General features: G+C 42.6%; 1 pseudogene across 1 annotated transcript; it reads left to right on the top strand.

The window, feature by feature from the left end:
- The first annotated feature begins 10,391 nt into the window (after positions 1-10,391).
- Positions 10,392-11,404, top strand: LOC309653400 (small ribosomal subunit protein uS2 pseudogene; annotated as a pseudogene). Its single transcript has one exon. The product of its transcript is annotated as a small ribosomal subunit protein uS2 pseudogene (transcript).
- Positions 11,405-16,866: the final 5,462 nt, after the last annotated feature.

Raw genomic sequence — 16,866 nt, forward strand, 5'->3', positions numbered from 1 at the left:
AAAAGAAAAATCAATGGATTTGATTACACTAAATCAAGATTCATTTTGGTTCAATAAAGGACTGTATAGACAAAGTCAAAAGAGAGATGACAAAATGGGAAAAGATAGTTGCCTTGTCTCACACCAAAAAGAGATTATTAACTAGAGCAGGATTTGGCAAACTCTTTCTGTAAAAGACCAAATAGTGAAAATTTAAGCTGGCTTTGTAGTCCAAATGATCTTTGACACAACTATTCACCTCTACTGTTGTAGTAGGAAAGCAGCCATAGACAGTAAGTGAATGGGTGTGACTGTGTTCTAATAAAACTTTATTTACGAAAACCAAAGGTGTGCCACATTTGGTCTATGGGCTATAGTTTACTGGTCCTTAATCTAGAAAAGACAAAGAACTCCTGCATACTAACAAAAAAAATACAGCAATTTTTTTCAGCTTTTAAAATGGAAAGGGGACTTCCCTGGTGGCACAGTGTTTAAGAATCCGCCTGCCAATCCAGGGGACACAAGTTCGAGCCCTGGTCCGGGAAGATGCCACATGCTGCAGAGCAACTATTCCCGTGCGCCACAACTACTGAGCCTGCATGCCACAACTACTGAAACCCATGCGCCTAGAGCCTGTGCTCTGCAACAAGAGAAGCCACCACAATGAGAAGCCCGCGCACAGCAAGGAAGAGTAGCCCCTGCTCGCCACAACTAGAGAAAGCCCACGCGCAGCAACGAAGACCCAACACGCCAAAAATAAATAAATAAATAAAACTTTTATTTTATTAGACTTGAGATGTCAGGATTTGTTAAACTACCACCATACATTAGCTCATAAAATAGGATTTAGGAGACTTTAACTTTCTACATTATGCATTTAGGTATTGTTTATATTTTGTAGAATTTTACATGGCATTTATAATTAGCCTTGTATACAATATAGATTTTTTTAAAGTTAATGTTCTGTAGCTTATAATCAATTCTTTCTCCTCATTCCCTGAGTAATTCCTTCTTGCATTTTGGTAGAAAATGCAAAGTTGGATGGTGTTACCAAATGGCTGACTGTCCAAGATCTATAAGTATAGAAGTCAGCTTGCTATCCTTTCTGGTTTTCTTTATAGAGATATAATTCACATAGTATAAAATTCACCCTTCTAAGTGTACAATTCAGTCATTTTTAGTATATTTAAGAGGGTTTGCAGCCATCACTACTATCTAATTCCAGAACATTTTCATCACTCCAAATAGAAACCCCATACTGGGACTTCCCTGGTGGTCAAATGGTTAATTAAGACTCCACGCAGGGGGGAACGGGTTCGATCTTGGTTGGGGAACTAAATCCCGCATGCTGTGCGGCCAAAAAAAGAAAAAGTTCCATACCCCTTAGCAGTTATTCCCCATGTCTCCCACCCAGCATCTGACAACCACTAAGCTACTTCCTGTCTATGAATTTGCTTATTCTGATTTTTTTTTTTTTTGGCCACACTCAGCGTGGCATGCAGGATCTCATTTTCCTGACCAGGGATCAAACCCGCACCCCCTGCAGTGGAAGCACAGAGTTTTCACCTCTGGATCGCCAGGGAAGTCCCTGAGCATTTCATACAAATGGAATCATACAACATGTGGCCTTTTGCGTCTGACTTCTTTCACTAAGCAGAATGTTTTTGAGGTTTATCCACATTGCAGCATATATCAGTAGTTCATTCTTTTTTGTAGCTGAATATTATTTCATTTATGGATGTACCATATTTTGTTCATTCATTCATCAGTTGATGGACATTTGTTTTTTTCCCACTTTTTGGCTATTATGAATAATGCTGCTATATCTTTTTAAAAAAAATTTTTAATTATTATTATTATTACTGACTTTTGGCTATGTTGGGTCTTCGTTGCTACGCACGGGCTTTCTCTAGTTGTGGCAAGTGGGGGCTACTTTTCATTGTAGTGCATGGGCTTCTCATTGCAGTGGCTTGTTGTGGAGCACGGGCTTTAGGCATGTGGGCTTCAGTAGTTGTGGCGCATGGGCTCAGTAGTTGTGGCGCACGGGCTTTGTTGCTCTGTGGCATGTGGGATCTTCCCGGACCAGGGATCGAACCCGTGTTCCCTGCATTGGCAGGCGGATTCTTAACCACTGCCCCACCAGGGAAGTCCCAATAGTGTTGCTATGAACGTTTGTGTATAAGTTGCGGCATGAACATATGTTTTCAACTTTCTTGGGTATACCTAGGAGTAAAATTGCTGGATCACTTGGCAACTCTGTGTTTAACATTTTGAAAAACTGCTAAACTATTTTCCACAGCAGCTTCACCATTTTACATTCCCACCAGCGATGGATCAGTGTTCCAATTTCTCAATATTCTCTCTAAAACTTGTTATTGTCTGTCTTTTTTATTATAACCATCTTAGTGGGTGTGAAGTCATATTTCATTGTTGTTTTGATTTACATTTCCCTGATGATTAATACAATTTCTGTTCTAATGCTTATGTGTGTGTGATTGTGGTGGTGGTCATGGTATAATAATTACTTTGCTATACTGACAAGGTATTTATGGATTGTATGTTGAAGAAAACATAAAACATAGAAAGAGCTGATTCTATTCTCTCCCACGTTTTCCATTCGCCTGTCCTCCCCCACAACAAACAAAAAGACACCCAATCAACTCATTTTATCTTCTTCATGTAGCAAGGTGGCTAGATTGGACACAGTTTGGGAGTCAGTATTTCTGATAAGTGAAAGTCATTAATGCCCTTCTTTCCACCTCCACATACCTATTTAAATTTGTCTTAGTCGGCTTGAGTTGCCATAACAAAATACCACAGACTGGGTGACTTAAAAAACAGGAATTAATTTTCTCACAATTCTAGAGGCTGGAAAGTCTAAGATCAAGGTGCCAGCCAATTCAGTTTCTAGTGAAGATCAAGGTGCCAGCTAATTCACTTTCTGGTGAGGACTCTCTTCCTGGCTTGCAGACGACCACCTTCTTGCTACCTCCTCACATGGCCTTTCCTCAGTGTATGTGTGTGGAGAGAGAGAGAATGAGAGTTCTCTGATATCTCTTCTTAAAAGGACACTAATCCTATTGGATCATGAACCCACTTTCATGATCTCATTTAACTTTAATGACTTCTTTAGAGGCTCCATCATCAAATACAGCCATATCTGAGTTTAGGGCTTCAACATATGAATTTGGGGGGGATATAAATAGTCAGTGTATCCTCTGATTTCCTAGGAACCTCCTGAGAATCTGTCTTGATCTATGTCCACTATTTGATTCGTACACATGCAAACTCATCTGATGGATTGGTTTAGCCCTGACTGATTGGAAGGAAATTCAACTGTGCACTTGGGGGGAAATTCAAGAGGAGGAGACTGTATGAAGCTTACGCAAAAAGCCAAATCCAGCAACAGGGACTATGAGAGGGGAGTAATAGGTCACTGCACTACACAACATCAAGGGCACCATTCACATCATAATCTATGTGAATGGCACTCCCTGGAGTTTTGTGTAGTGCAAAACCTATAAGGCCATATCCTAGGTAGTGGTTCTGAATATAATGTATCAGCAAGTACTGGTACCCTTCCTGAAACCTTTTTCAGTCCAGACACTATGGAGGTATGCCCGGGGAGGAAATTGCTATATGCATGTGTTGAAAAAGCTGGATCACTAAGTATCAGCTTATTTGGGGGTCCTCTTTGCTACAAAACCATTCTAACTGAATTTAGTGTTCTTTTTTAGTGGAATTCTTCTAACTGAGCTTAACACTAAGGAATCAACTACCAAATAAAGTTCTTTGGCTACAAGCAACAGAAACCAACTCTGGCTAACTTAAGGGGGAACATCAAAGGATTTGTTGAAAGAAAATGTGAAAATTCACAAAATCAAAAGACAGTCTGAACAGTTAAGTATCAAGATAATCGGGAATCAGGGAAGTTCTGGATATGTAGGTAACAGAAACAAACAGAAAGTCCCTTCAGGATACTGCCCCAGAATGAATCAACTTGAAGAGTTTTTTGTTCTCCTGTCTCCCACTAAAATATTCTCCCAGAGAAAGCACTTTCAAGTGGCCTAGTTGGGATTAGACGCCATCCCCTGACTAGGGAAATGCAGAGAACCATGACTGACAGCTCCACCAAGCCAGCGTATAGTGGGGGAGGAGGCATTCTCCGAAAGAAGGAGATAGAGGAAAACAACAGATGTCCTCTGCATTCCAACCATGGTTGCCAAGCAACGTCCTCCCACTTTTTTTTCATACCATATACAATTTTTAAATGCCTCTGCCTAACATAATGTAATTATCTCACATGCAAACAAAGAATACACTCAACTCCTTCCAAAAGGCGATAACCCATGTCCAGTTATGGCATCCATTTCTCCCCTCATTCCATCATGATCCCCCTCCATATTCTGCAACTTGTGGACAAAATGACAAATTTAACCATCACAATTCACAGCATACATGAGTCTAGGGGAAGGGAAAAGGAAAGAGAAGGATAATTACTTTCTAAATATATCTGACTTTCTGCATATTACTCTATGTCAGCTTGAGAAGGAAAAACCCAGTCTTCCTCCTGTGTTTCTCCTTTACTTTCATACCACTACCACACTCAAAACATTTCTGACACCAGATGTGTGGGGTTTATCCCCACAACAAGCAATTCTCTGTGATGCTAGCTGGGTGTCCTACAGTCTAACTCAATCCTGACACCATCTACCTGGAGTTAGCTTCAGATTCCATAGATTAAGGGCTCAGTCCTACAAGACTTCTCCTCCCCCCCATACTTCGTCTGCCAATTGCAAGTCCAGGTTGTCACCTGTGCTTCTGGCCAACTGACTATCAGTTGGAGGTTCCCATGACCTCCTCATCGGGTTTGATTAATCTGCTAGAGTGGCTCACAGGACTCAGGAAAACTGTTCGCTTACTGTTTACCAGTTTATTATAAAAGGTACGATAAAGGACACAGATGAACATCCAGATAGAAGAGATGCACAGAGCAAGGCACCAGGGAAGAGGCACAGAGCTTCCATGCCCCCTCTGGGCATGCCCCTCTCCCTATATCTCCACATGTTCACCAACCTGGAAGCACTCAGAACCTCATACTATTGGGATTTTTATGGAGGCTTCATCACACAGACGTGATCAGTTATTAACTCCATTTCAAGCCCCTCTTTCCTCTCTAGAGAGTGGAAGGTAAAACTGAAAATTCCAAGACTCTAATCATGGCTTGGTCTTTCTGGTGATCAGTCCCCATCCAGGAGCCCACTGAGTCACCTCATTAGAACAAAGGCATTGCTATCACTCAGGAAATTCCAAGGAACTCTGTGTCAGGACCTGGGGTCAAAGACCAAATATTAGAATGAAAGATGCTCCTAGTGCTCTTATTAATTAGGAATTAATTAATTCCTTGAGACTAGGAAATTACAAGGGTTTTAGAGCTCTGTATCAAGAACCAGGGGCAGAGAACAGTATATATATTTTCTGTTATCTCACAAAGTTATATCTAAATAAAAGAGAAAAAAATATCCATGGCACAGCAAGGAAGGAAATGTAAGAGGCAGCTGTCCTCACTTAACGGAGCTGATTGTGGTATTTATGACTTCTCTCCTCTCCCACCAATCCAGATTGTCTTGTCATTGGCCAGCACCTTGGTTGGACTAGTGCTTTGCCAGGTGGGATGTGGTAGTCAGCCTTCAAGGTAGCACCCAGTGATTCTCACCCCTGGGGTTCATGTCCTTGTTTAGTCCTTTCCCACATTGAATAAATCCTAGAATATTTTAGATTATTGGGATTGAGTCTTCCCCCAGGGTAGCTACATCATCTGCTCTCATGCTTACCACTCTGGTTTTCAGCTCTCTCTTTACTTTGGACCCTGGAAATTACTCTTTCTTCTTACCAGTTCAGTTATGCATTTCCTTAAATTTCAGTCAGCATTTCTTAGTGTTTATCATCTGAATGTTTTCAGGTTATCTAGTATTCCAGATTGCTGAAGTTGAAAGTTGCCATGTGTTTACATTTCTATCTCCCCAACTAGACTACACGCTCCACAGAGACAAGGAAGTTGTTTTGTTCATAATTATGTTCGATAATTTTGCAATGTGCCTGGTACATAATAGACATTCATTACATGTTTGTTAAATGAGCACATGTAACCAGGGAAGGAATGGATGCCATAATTGGACATGGATTGTCTCCTTTTGGAAGGAGTTGAGTGCATTTTTTGTTTGCATGTGAGATTATTAATAAGTTATTAATCAATCAATTAATGAGAAGGCATGTAAAAGACTTTCTCCATTTTAAAAAAATTATTTAATTTATTTATTTTTGGCTGTGTTGGGTCTTTGTTGCTATGCACGGGCTTTCTCTAGTTGCGGCGAGCGGGGGCTAACCTTCGTTGCAGTGTGTGGCTTCTCATTGCAGTGGCTTCTCTTGTTGCAGAGCACAGGCTCTAGGCAAGCGGGCTTCAGTAGTTGCAGCGCACGGGCTTCAGTAGTTGTGGCACACGGGCTTAGTTGCTCCGCGGCATGTGGGATCTTCCCAGACCAGGGATCGAACCCATGTCCCCTGCATTGGCAGGTGGATTCTTAACCACTGTGCCACCAGGGAAGTCCCAAGATTTTCCCCATTTAACAAAATTCTCTTTCAGAATTCTCTGTTGTTGATAATTAAACCTTGAGACTTGCCTTTTAGATATTATTGTTTGGCCTGCAAACATGGTGGTCATTTGAGTTTTACTTCTTTTTTTTTAAATTTTATTTTAAGAAGTATAGTTGATTTACAGTGTTGTGTTAATTTCTCCTGTAGTTTTACTTTTTCTTATACTTATTATTTTTTTAACCTTGAAAGTCTCCAGAGGATGTGGAATTTGGTTATGTTGACCTAGTTATAACACTGACAGGACATGAACTTCTCTGTGTCAGGGTAAAAGAAACAAAATTTATTTATATAAATATATTATTTGCATTGGTTTTTATAGAGCTTGTTCTTTAACGGATGGATATTTTAGTGATTGACTTGAAATTTTGTGTTGTTTAGAATAACTGTTCCATAGTCTGTGGAACTTGACTTGATCAATTTCATGATCAAAAGAGAATTCTTGATTCTTTTTTTCTACACTTGCCCCCATCTTCCCCTTTTCTGAATCTTATCTAGTAGTTCAGGCCAAAACCTTAGGAAGCAGTTGCGAATCCTCTTTTCCTTCCCATCCTACAGCCCTCACCCCACATCCAATTCATTAGCAATCCGGTTGACTCTCCTTTTTAAAGACTCTAACCTCTTCTCTGAAGTCTTACCTACCAAGTCTAAACCCCCATCATTTCTTGTCTAGACTACTGCAGAGCCCCCAACTCACCTGCCTGCTATCACTCATGTCCCCACTATCAGTTCTCCAGACAACAGCCAGAGGGAACTTTTCAAAATATAAATCAGATCACATCAGATATACAGTCATGGGCTAATTTAAAAGGCAACTGGAAAACATATCCTCTTGTGTCATCCCTGGCTATGTTGTAGGAAGCCAGGGGCCATCTCAAAAAAAATGGTGTGACTTTCTATCCCTAACAAATTAAAAAAAAAAAAAAGAGGGAAGTGTTGCTGCCTGAGAACTTTATGGGAAGTTATAAATTGCAGAGCTTGGCCTGATCATCTTGGCTGTCCTCTATCCTTCATTGTGCAGCTAGCACAAACAACCTCTGAGCAATCAGCACGAGAATGCTGAAAAAATAGTCATAATAACCTGATGTTTTCCAGATACATCCCTGCTGTTCTGCTTGCTTCTCTCATTACAAAGTTGACCTTTGATGAGCTAGTGAAAGGCTAGTTCCTATGATGGCCCAGGGTTGCTGCTCTGATGTTATGCCATCACTCGGCAGGAATGAACATGATGGATTTTGATCCTTTTCTATGATGCCTTCCAGAAGGACCAATGGCCAGAAATACAGTGGGCAGAAAAATGTTTTCTGACTCAGGTCAAAATAGACACACATTTAACATAAAATTAATGAAGCTTAAGATTTAGGACCGCTTCCTTGTGTGAGAGCCTTCCAAAATCCTGTATCCAATTTTGTGTTCATACTTATGTATTCTTTTGCTCCCCGCCATTTGCAACCAAGTTTACAACCCTTATTCCCAGGTTTTGTGACAGCTACCAGGAAAAGGAGATTCAGGGTGTTGATGATATGAGCTGGGAGAAAAGAGCAGCAAATACTGTGTCCCTGGGACCTTCTATTTTGCTGACACCCTGAGAGAACTTCTGTCCCAACCATTCCAAGCCACTCAACATCCACACCCTTAACTCAGCAATCACCACTTTTTGTCATTCCCAAGAATCCTGGCAGATTGCCAGCTGCGTGGTCATCCGTGAGACCCCATTAAAAAAAAAATGATCCTAAATATCTTTATTAGGAATTTCTATGTCAGCTTGACCATCTCTTCTCCACAGAACAGAGAGAGGCCAGTTTGTAATAGGTAGTTCCACTTGGCCCTGCCTCTCTACCATCCAAGATACGAATTGTGATTCACTGCAGTCTGGGCAGTATGTATCAATATTTGAACTTCTTGGAACACAGCAGACTCTCTGACTTATTAAACTTAACTAGAAGTAAGATTTTTTGCTTTGATCTCTGTCCCCAAGTCATGGACAATCAAAATACTCTGGATTTGCATTGACTTCGATAGCTCCATCTTTAGGCAAAATTGCACAAAGTGACTTAAATTGTGTCAGTCAGCACTTCTCCACTTCCCCTCTCCTTCATCATCTCCAACGCAGGACATTGAAGTCTCACTGAGTTATATTTATACTAATAATTTTTTAATGTTTAAGAACCACCATTTAAAAAAGCACCCAGTAATGGGACTTCCCTGGCGGTCCAGTGGTTAAGACTCCACACTTCCACTGCGGGGGTGCGGGTTCCACCCCTGGTCAGGAAACTAAGATAACGCATGCCATGTGGTTAAAAAATAAAATAAAATAAAACATAAAATTAAAACTATACCCAGTAAAACTATATAATCCTCAGGCCCCACAAAACCCATCTTTGTCTTCAGGGAGTGGCAACTTGAAGGCTTCATTATTGAGAGACCTTAATTTCTATTTAAAGACCAAGTTAACAGAAGATCAGTATATTTCTGACTAAGCCAGATATGCAGAATATTTCACATTTCCCAGCAATGTGGAGGTCCAGGTAACAACTCAAGTTCTCACTCTGGCTAAAAAAAAAAAAAAAAAAAAAAATCACTCTACTTCATCTTTACCTGATATTCTATGCCTCCTATTTACTAAGCATCACATTACCCAGGAGGGTCACCAGCATTTCATGGTAAATGAAGCTAACATTTTTTTCGCCTTAGGTTCTCACAACTGTATCACATGTATGGTGTTATACGAAGGGTGGATTCCATTAAATATAAGACCCCCCACTTGATGAGTTTAGATATCCATGTTGCAGATTCAGAGTTGGGGAGAACTGAATTGGTCTGCATAATAGAGGAAGGCAAATTGGAGTACAGAAGGTAATTCTAGAGGGAAGGATATATAGGAAAGGGAGAATGAGGGGAGCCAGCAAAATTCTGGAAGACTGGATGTACATGGGGTTAAATGTCAGTGAGAAACCTATAGAATGGCAGGATAACTGAAAAGAATTTTAAGACTGGGGGACTCCCCAGGCTTCCATGGTGGTGCAGTGGTTAAGAATCTGCCTGCCAATGCAGGGGACACGGGTTCAAGCCCTGGTCTGGGAAGATCCCACATGCCGCAAAACAACTAAGCCCGTGAGCCACAACTACTGAGCCTGTGCTCTAGAGCCCGCGTGCCACAACTACTGAAGCCCGTGCGCCTAGAGCCCCTGCTCCGCAGCAAGAGAAGCCACCGCAATGAGAAGCCAGCCCACTGCAATGAAGAGTAGCCCCCGATCACCACGACTAGAGAAAGCCCGTGTGCATCAACAAAGACCCAACACAGCCAAAAGTAAATAAATAAATAAGATCGGAGGACTTCCCTGGTGGCCCAGTGGCTAAGACTCTGAGCTCCCAATGCAGGGGGCCCAGGTTTGATCCCCGGTCAGGGAACTAGATCCCGCATGCCACAACTAAGACCCGGCACAGCCAAATAAATAAATATTTAAAAAAAAAAAAAAAAGAATTTTAAGATTGGAGTTTTCCCTTTTTCAATGTAAATACTTCCCTGCCCACCTCTAATCTTATACATCTACTCTCAAACTAATGCTTAGTATGAGTAGTTTTTGTAAAACTTGGAGAAAGAAGTGAGGTCATACATGTGGAAAGGATCAGGAACCCAGTGGGATAACCTGAGAATGTAATCCTTAGGAATTCACAGGATTCTTAAGAAGGCTGTGGATTTCCTTCACAGGGTTTGGGATTGGAGGCTAGAGGCAATTGTTTGTTTGTTTGTTTTGTTTTTTACTTTTTAAAAATATTTAGCTTTCTGCGCCATATAGGGGTCCATACAGCTTTGTTCTGGATTCCCGTCGTAACTTAAAGGGAAACTTTCACGATGTCCGGAGCCCTTGATGTCCTGCAAATGAAGGAGGAGGATGTCCTCAAATTCCTTGCAGCAGGAACCCACTTAGGTGGCACCAACCTTGACTTCCAAATGGAACAGTACATCTACAACAGGAACAGTGATGGCGTCTACATCATAAATCTGAAGAGAACCTGGGAGAAGCTTCTGTTGGCAGCTCGTGCCATTGTTGCCATTGAAAACCCAGCTGATGTCAGTGTCATATCCTCCAGGAATACTGGCCAGCGAGCTGTGCTGAAGTTTGCTGCTGCCACTGGAGCCACTCCTATTGCTGGCCGCTTCACTCCTGGAACCTTCACTAACCAGATCCAGGCAGCCTTCCGGGAGCCAAGACTTCTGATGGTTACTGATCCAGGGCTGACCACCTGCCTCTCACAGAGGCCTCTTACGTTAACCTGCCTACCATTGCTCTGTGTAACACAGACTCTCCTCTGCGGTATGTGGACATTGCCATCCCATGCAACAACAAGGGAGCTCACTCAGTGGGTCTGATGTGGTGGATGCTTGCCCGGGAAGTTCTGTGCATGCGTGACACCATCTCCCGTGAACACCCATAGGAGGTCATGCCTGATCTCTACTTCTACAGAGATCCTGAAGAGACTGAAAAGGAAGAGCAGGCGGCAGCTGAGAAGGCTGTGACCAAGGAGGAATTTCAGGGTGAATGGACCGCTCCAGCTCCTGAGTTCACTGCTACTCAGCCTGAGGTGGCAGACTGGTCTGAAGGTGTGCAGGTGCCCTCTGTGCCTATTCAGCAGTTCCCCCCTGAAGACTGGAGTGCTCAGCCTGCCACTGAAGACTGGTCTGCAGCTCCCACTGCTCGGGCCACTGAGTGGGTAGGAACAACCACTGAGTGGTCTTAAACTGTTCTTCCACAAACTCTTAAAATGGAAATAGGTTGATGGAAAATAAACAGTTTCCAAAAAAAATTATTTATTTATTTTTTTAGAGGCAATTTTATGTAATCTTAGAGGGTAGGGAGCTGGGCTGCATGCTTGGCCTCTCCTTTTCTCATCCCACCAGGTGTGTCTTGAGATGCGGGGAGAGCTCTGGGCATCACCCTTGTTTGGGCTCCATTTGGGTCCGTCCTCTCAGCAGACCTTCCTTGCAGCTCACTAGTCTACATTGAGGACTAGCATTCAGGGCTGCTGAGTGTAGCCTTGGAGACCATGAATGCGTGTGAGGTGCACAGGTCACACTCCACTCACCAAACCCTGCACCCTGGCACAGAGCTGCAACCACTCAGGGAGGGGGCGCCCTTTACCAACTTCCTCTAAGGGGCTCTTTTAGATTAGATTAGAGGTGGCCTGCTGCCACTGACTGGGTCAGAACAGGAAGGGGAAACCTACCCCTCCCATACTTGTCCTAGTTGCCTACCTTCCCCTAGAGGTTTATACAATTCTCTGCTCTTGGGTTTCACTAATTGTTCCTGACTTAGCTACCTCACCCACTCTACCCCAGTAATTTGCAAGGCCACCTCTCTCACAATGGGTAGGACTTCTATCTGCAATGCAGAACAGTTTTATTTTCTTTCTTTGATCCTTGGCCTCCCAAACTGTGTTCACTTAGGCCGCTGGGAATAATGAGCAAGGCTATTGAAGAGCCAGGTACTTCTTAATGGCTTTTCCTTTTTCTACAAAGACACAAAGGCCCTGCCAAAGCTTTGAAACTAAACCCTTAGACTCCTCCCAGCTGTGCCTGTGTGTGTTACATCAAAAGGAGCCCAGTAAAAGGGAGAAAGAAGGGGACAAAGAGGGTGGTTTTCTTTTTCTAGTTATAACTGTTTGCATTTTCTGATTTTTCTGAAATGAGTACACAGAGGCTCAGGGAGGTTATATAACTTGCCTGAGGTCACGTAGTCAGTAAGTGGTGACCTGGACGTCGATCCCATCCCAGGACTTCAGGTTGCATGGAAGGCTCTTTCCACTATAACTGAGCTGTCCCTGGAAGATTGAGGCTGGCTGCCAGGCTTGGAGAAGAAAGAGCTTTTTCCGTAAGGACAGAGACATATTACTGTCCCTGAGCTGGTGAAAAAGAACCTAAATATCTCTATAGTCCAGCAAGTGAACGTACCGCTTCCAAGTGATTGGAGAGCAGTCATTTCCAGATTCTAGCTGGGCTAATAGGGTCTCTCTCTCAGGGAAATCCATAATTAGAATCAGGAGTGTCCAACTCAATCAGCAGAGGTCACTTGAACAGAGAAGTATGCTTCAGAGCTATGGGTTGGTCATCTTCTACCTGCCAGTGGAACAAAATGCTGAGCAAAGTTATGCAGAGGGTCACATGAGTGGAAGACATAGGACAATTCCTAATGTCTTTAGTTCCTGGATCCAGTGAATTCCTACTTTGTTTGGGGAGGCCAAAGAACTTGGGACAAAGGCCACTACATCCCGAACTAGTCATTTCCAAACTGTAAATCCGTTGCCATTTATCACACATTTTCATGAAACAAGAGGCCAAATAGCTTAATGGCTAAAAGCCCCAACAAGGACACAGACTTCCTGGGTGACTTGGGTAAGTTTCTTTTTTTTTTTTTTTTTTTAATAAATTTATTTATTTATTTATTTTATTTTTGGCTGCACTGGGTCTTCATTGCTGTACGCAGGCTTTCTCTAGTTGCAGCACATGGAGTACTCATTGCGATGGCTTCTCTTTGTTGCAGAGCACAGGCTCTAGGCACGGGCTTCTGTAGTTGTGGCTCGTGGGCTTTAGAGAGCAGACTCAGTAGTTGTGACTCACGGGCTTAGTTGCTCCACAGCATGTGGGATCTTCCCAGACCAGGGCTCGAACCAGTGTCTCCTGCATTGGCAGGCGGATTCTTAACCACTGCACCACCAGGGAAGTCCGGGTAAGTTTCTTAATATCTGTTTCCCCAAATGTAAGATAGAAATGGTACCTTTCTCATATGATTTTTGTGATGATTCAATGAGTGGCTATATGAAAAGCCTTCAGAATAATGACTGGAACATAGAAAGTAATGTGTAAATGTTAGCTATTACTCAAATTTGTTTTCTTCTTCTTTCTCCCATTTTATAAATGGGGAAAGTAAGACCCCAAAAGTCAAGGGTTTTGTCCAAGGCCATGTAGTAATCACATAGTTAGGCTGGGCCTAGAACTAAAGTCTTCCAATCCTATGTGCAATATTTAATTCATCACCCTAAATGTCCTGCAACCAACCACCAGTGCAGAGTTTCCTTGGGAAAAATGTTAGAACCCCAGTCTTGAGGGTATTATGAAAGCTGGTAAGGAACAGCTCTCTTCCTCTGCTCCCAGTTGGAGAACTAGGCTACTGCAACTTGGCCTGCCCAGCTGGGCCTCCATGCCTGTACAATCGAGGAAGAAGAAGAGGGCTTGGTAATGATAATACAAGATTTTGAGAAGTATCTTGCAAAGAATCTTGCAGCCAGAGATACGTCTGCTAATGTTTAGGCAATCAGGAAGTGCAGAAATCATAAGGGACCAACACCAATGATCTCAGTTACCAGAGACACAAAGTGGGTGATTCACAGGAGGAAGCCTGAAGCTACACTCCAAACCTCCACCTACCGCCTGCAGAAGCCCTAGCCTGGTCACTACTGACAGAGTAATAATGGTCTCTCCTTTCCTCTGCTTTGAAAATCTCACACGTGCACCTCTCATTTGCAGGACACAACCCAGAACTGTGCTGTCGAGGGAATCTGGGAAACACAGTCTTGAGGCTTCCAGCCTCCAAAATATAGGGGAAGTGAGGATGAATCTTAGAAGGAAGTGAGAATGGTGCTGAGATGCCAACAATCTGATATGGTCTACCCCTTTAGCTAGTCAGTGAAACTCATATACATTCTTCTGTGCATATTTAACTTTCAAAGAACAGTAATGTTTTCCTTAATACAATGCAACTATCCCTCATATGAATAGGGATGTTGTTATAGGCTGAACTGTGTTTCTCCAAAATTCATATGTTGAAGCTCAATCCCCAGTACCTCAGAAGGGACTACTTTGAAAGAGGTGTTTAAGTTAAAAGAGACTGTTCGGATGGGCCCTAATCCAATCTGACTGGTGTCCTTATAGGAAGAAGGAATTTGGAGACACAGAGATACCAGAGGTTCCCATTTCACTTAGAACCTTGCAGGATTTTGAGTAGAGGCGTGAGCTGATCTAACTCACATTTTTTAAGTGATCTCACTGGCTGCCATGTTGCAGATAGAAAGTAGAGACCAGGGTGGAAACAGGGAGACCGTTTTGGAGGCTGTTGTAACAGTTTTGGGAGATGACAATGGCTTGGACCAAAGTGGTGGTGGGGATGGTAAAATTGATCAGATTGGAATGCATTTCGGAGGTGGAACCAACTGAATTGACTGATGGATCCCATGTGGAGCATGAGAAAAAAGAGGTGTTGGGAATGATTCTAATATTTTTGGCCTGAACAACTAGAAGAATTAAATTGTTACTTACTAAACTAAAATAAATCTTGGGACTTCCCTGGTGGCGTAGTGGTTAAGAATCCTCCTGCCAATGCAGAGGACATGGGTTCAAGCCCTGGTCTGGGAAGATCCCACATGCCTAGGAGCAACTAAGCCCATGTGCCACAACTGCTGAGCCTGCACTCTAGAGCCCACGAGCCATAACTACTGAGCCCTTGCGCCACAACTATTAAAGCCCACACGCCTAGAGCCTGTGCTCCGCAGCAAGAGAAGCCACCTCAATGAGGTGCAATGAAGAGAAAGCCCATGTGCAGAAACGAAGACACAATGCAGCCAAAAAAAAAAAAAAAATCTGGGGGAGGAGAAGGTTGGGGGTGCCTGTGTTCAGGAGTAGGTTCAAGGTTTTGGTTGTAACATGTAAACTCTGAGGTGCCAGTTAGTGATGTAAACAGAGACAGGAAGTAGAAATTTAATCTACAAGTGTACACTCAGGAGAGAGGATGAGACAATGAATAATTTGGAAGCCGTCAGTGTACTTAAATCCATGAGACCGGAGGAGATCACTTAAGCCAATGATTCTCCAACAGGATGATCCACCCACTAGAAAAAATTTTGGAAAATTGCCAGGACATTTTTGCGGGGGGAGGTTATGTATTCATGATTAGGGTTGGGGCACTATGAGGCTTTAGTGGGTGGGGCCGGGGCCTCTCGGCATCCTGCAATGCACAGGACAGTCCTGCATAACAGAAACTGTCCCACATTCCATATGATTTTCAAATGTTCTATCAGACATTCATTTGGTAAAAAATATGTTTATTATTTATCTCAACGTAGAGCCTAAATCTATTCTCCACATAAACACAGAGTATTCGGGGTATTGTTTTAATATACACCAAGTTTCCCAGGAACGCCATTTCCCTGTAATTGATGCAAGAGGGTGCTTGGTCTTGATTCGAAAATCAACAACACAGCTTCTCTCTGTATTTGAGATGCCACTCCAGTTCTCCTGGATCAGTCTGCGTGTGCAGCTTTGGCAGACACAGTGATTCTAGGAACGACTGCAAGCATCTGATGATTTCATTAGGGCTTCTGGTGAAGTTGTGCAAAATTTTTGCATATTCAAATATATAATGCTTTATACATTAGTTTCCTCTTGCTTCTCCTTGTAATACAGGAAATTCAATTCATTATTTTGAAATTATGTGTATAGATTGCTTTGAGGGGTATACTTCATTTGTCCCTCTGGACCTGATCTACTCTCTGCTCTTCTGCACCCTGCTACCTGCCCCAGGAGGCCAACTTTCGTAAATGACATCAACCAGCTCCCTTGCCCAGTGGCTTCCTGTGGGGTTCAGCCAAAGGGAGATACCACTCCCTCATCTTGGTCTTTCAGGCCCAGGGATGGCAGACACGTCCTCTAGTGCTTCCTCATTTCTTGTTGGTTCCCTTAACTTTGCCCAATCTTTGTCAATAATCCCTTCATAAAACTGGCCTTGATTGGACTCGACTTGAGTGTGCCATCTGTTTCCTGCCAGACCGTAACTAATACAGTAGCTACATTATCTCTCAGTTTCATTTCAGGACAGTAAAGGGCAAATTACAAAAGATTTGCTATAAAAAGGAAGTAAATCCAGAATATGGAACATTCTACAGGAATATTGAGCTGGTTTCTGCAATAAGTCAATGGTGTGAAAAATAAAGGGAAGAGGAGGACTGCTGGCGATGAATAAAGTTGAAAGGATACGGCAGCAAAATGTAATGTGGAGACCTGTTTGGATCCAAGTTCCTGTTTGGAACAAATCCACTGTAATAAGACATATCTGAGACATTAGGGAAAGTGTAATTATGGACTGGATATTAAATGATACCAAAGAACTATTTTAAATGCTGTTAGGTATGGTCATGGCATTGTGGTTTTGCAAGACAATGGCCCATGTCTTTAAGAAATGCATA

The sequence above is a fragment of the Balaenoptera physalus genome (genome assembly GCF_965194825.1).
Source record: "Balaenoptera physalus genome assembly, chromosome: 1".
NCBI lineage: Eukaryota > Metazoa > Chordata > Mammalia > Artiodactyla > Balaenopteridae > Balaenoptera > Balaenoptera physalus.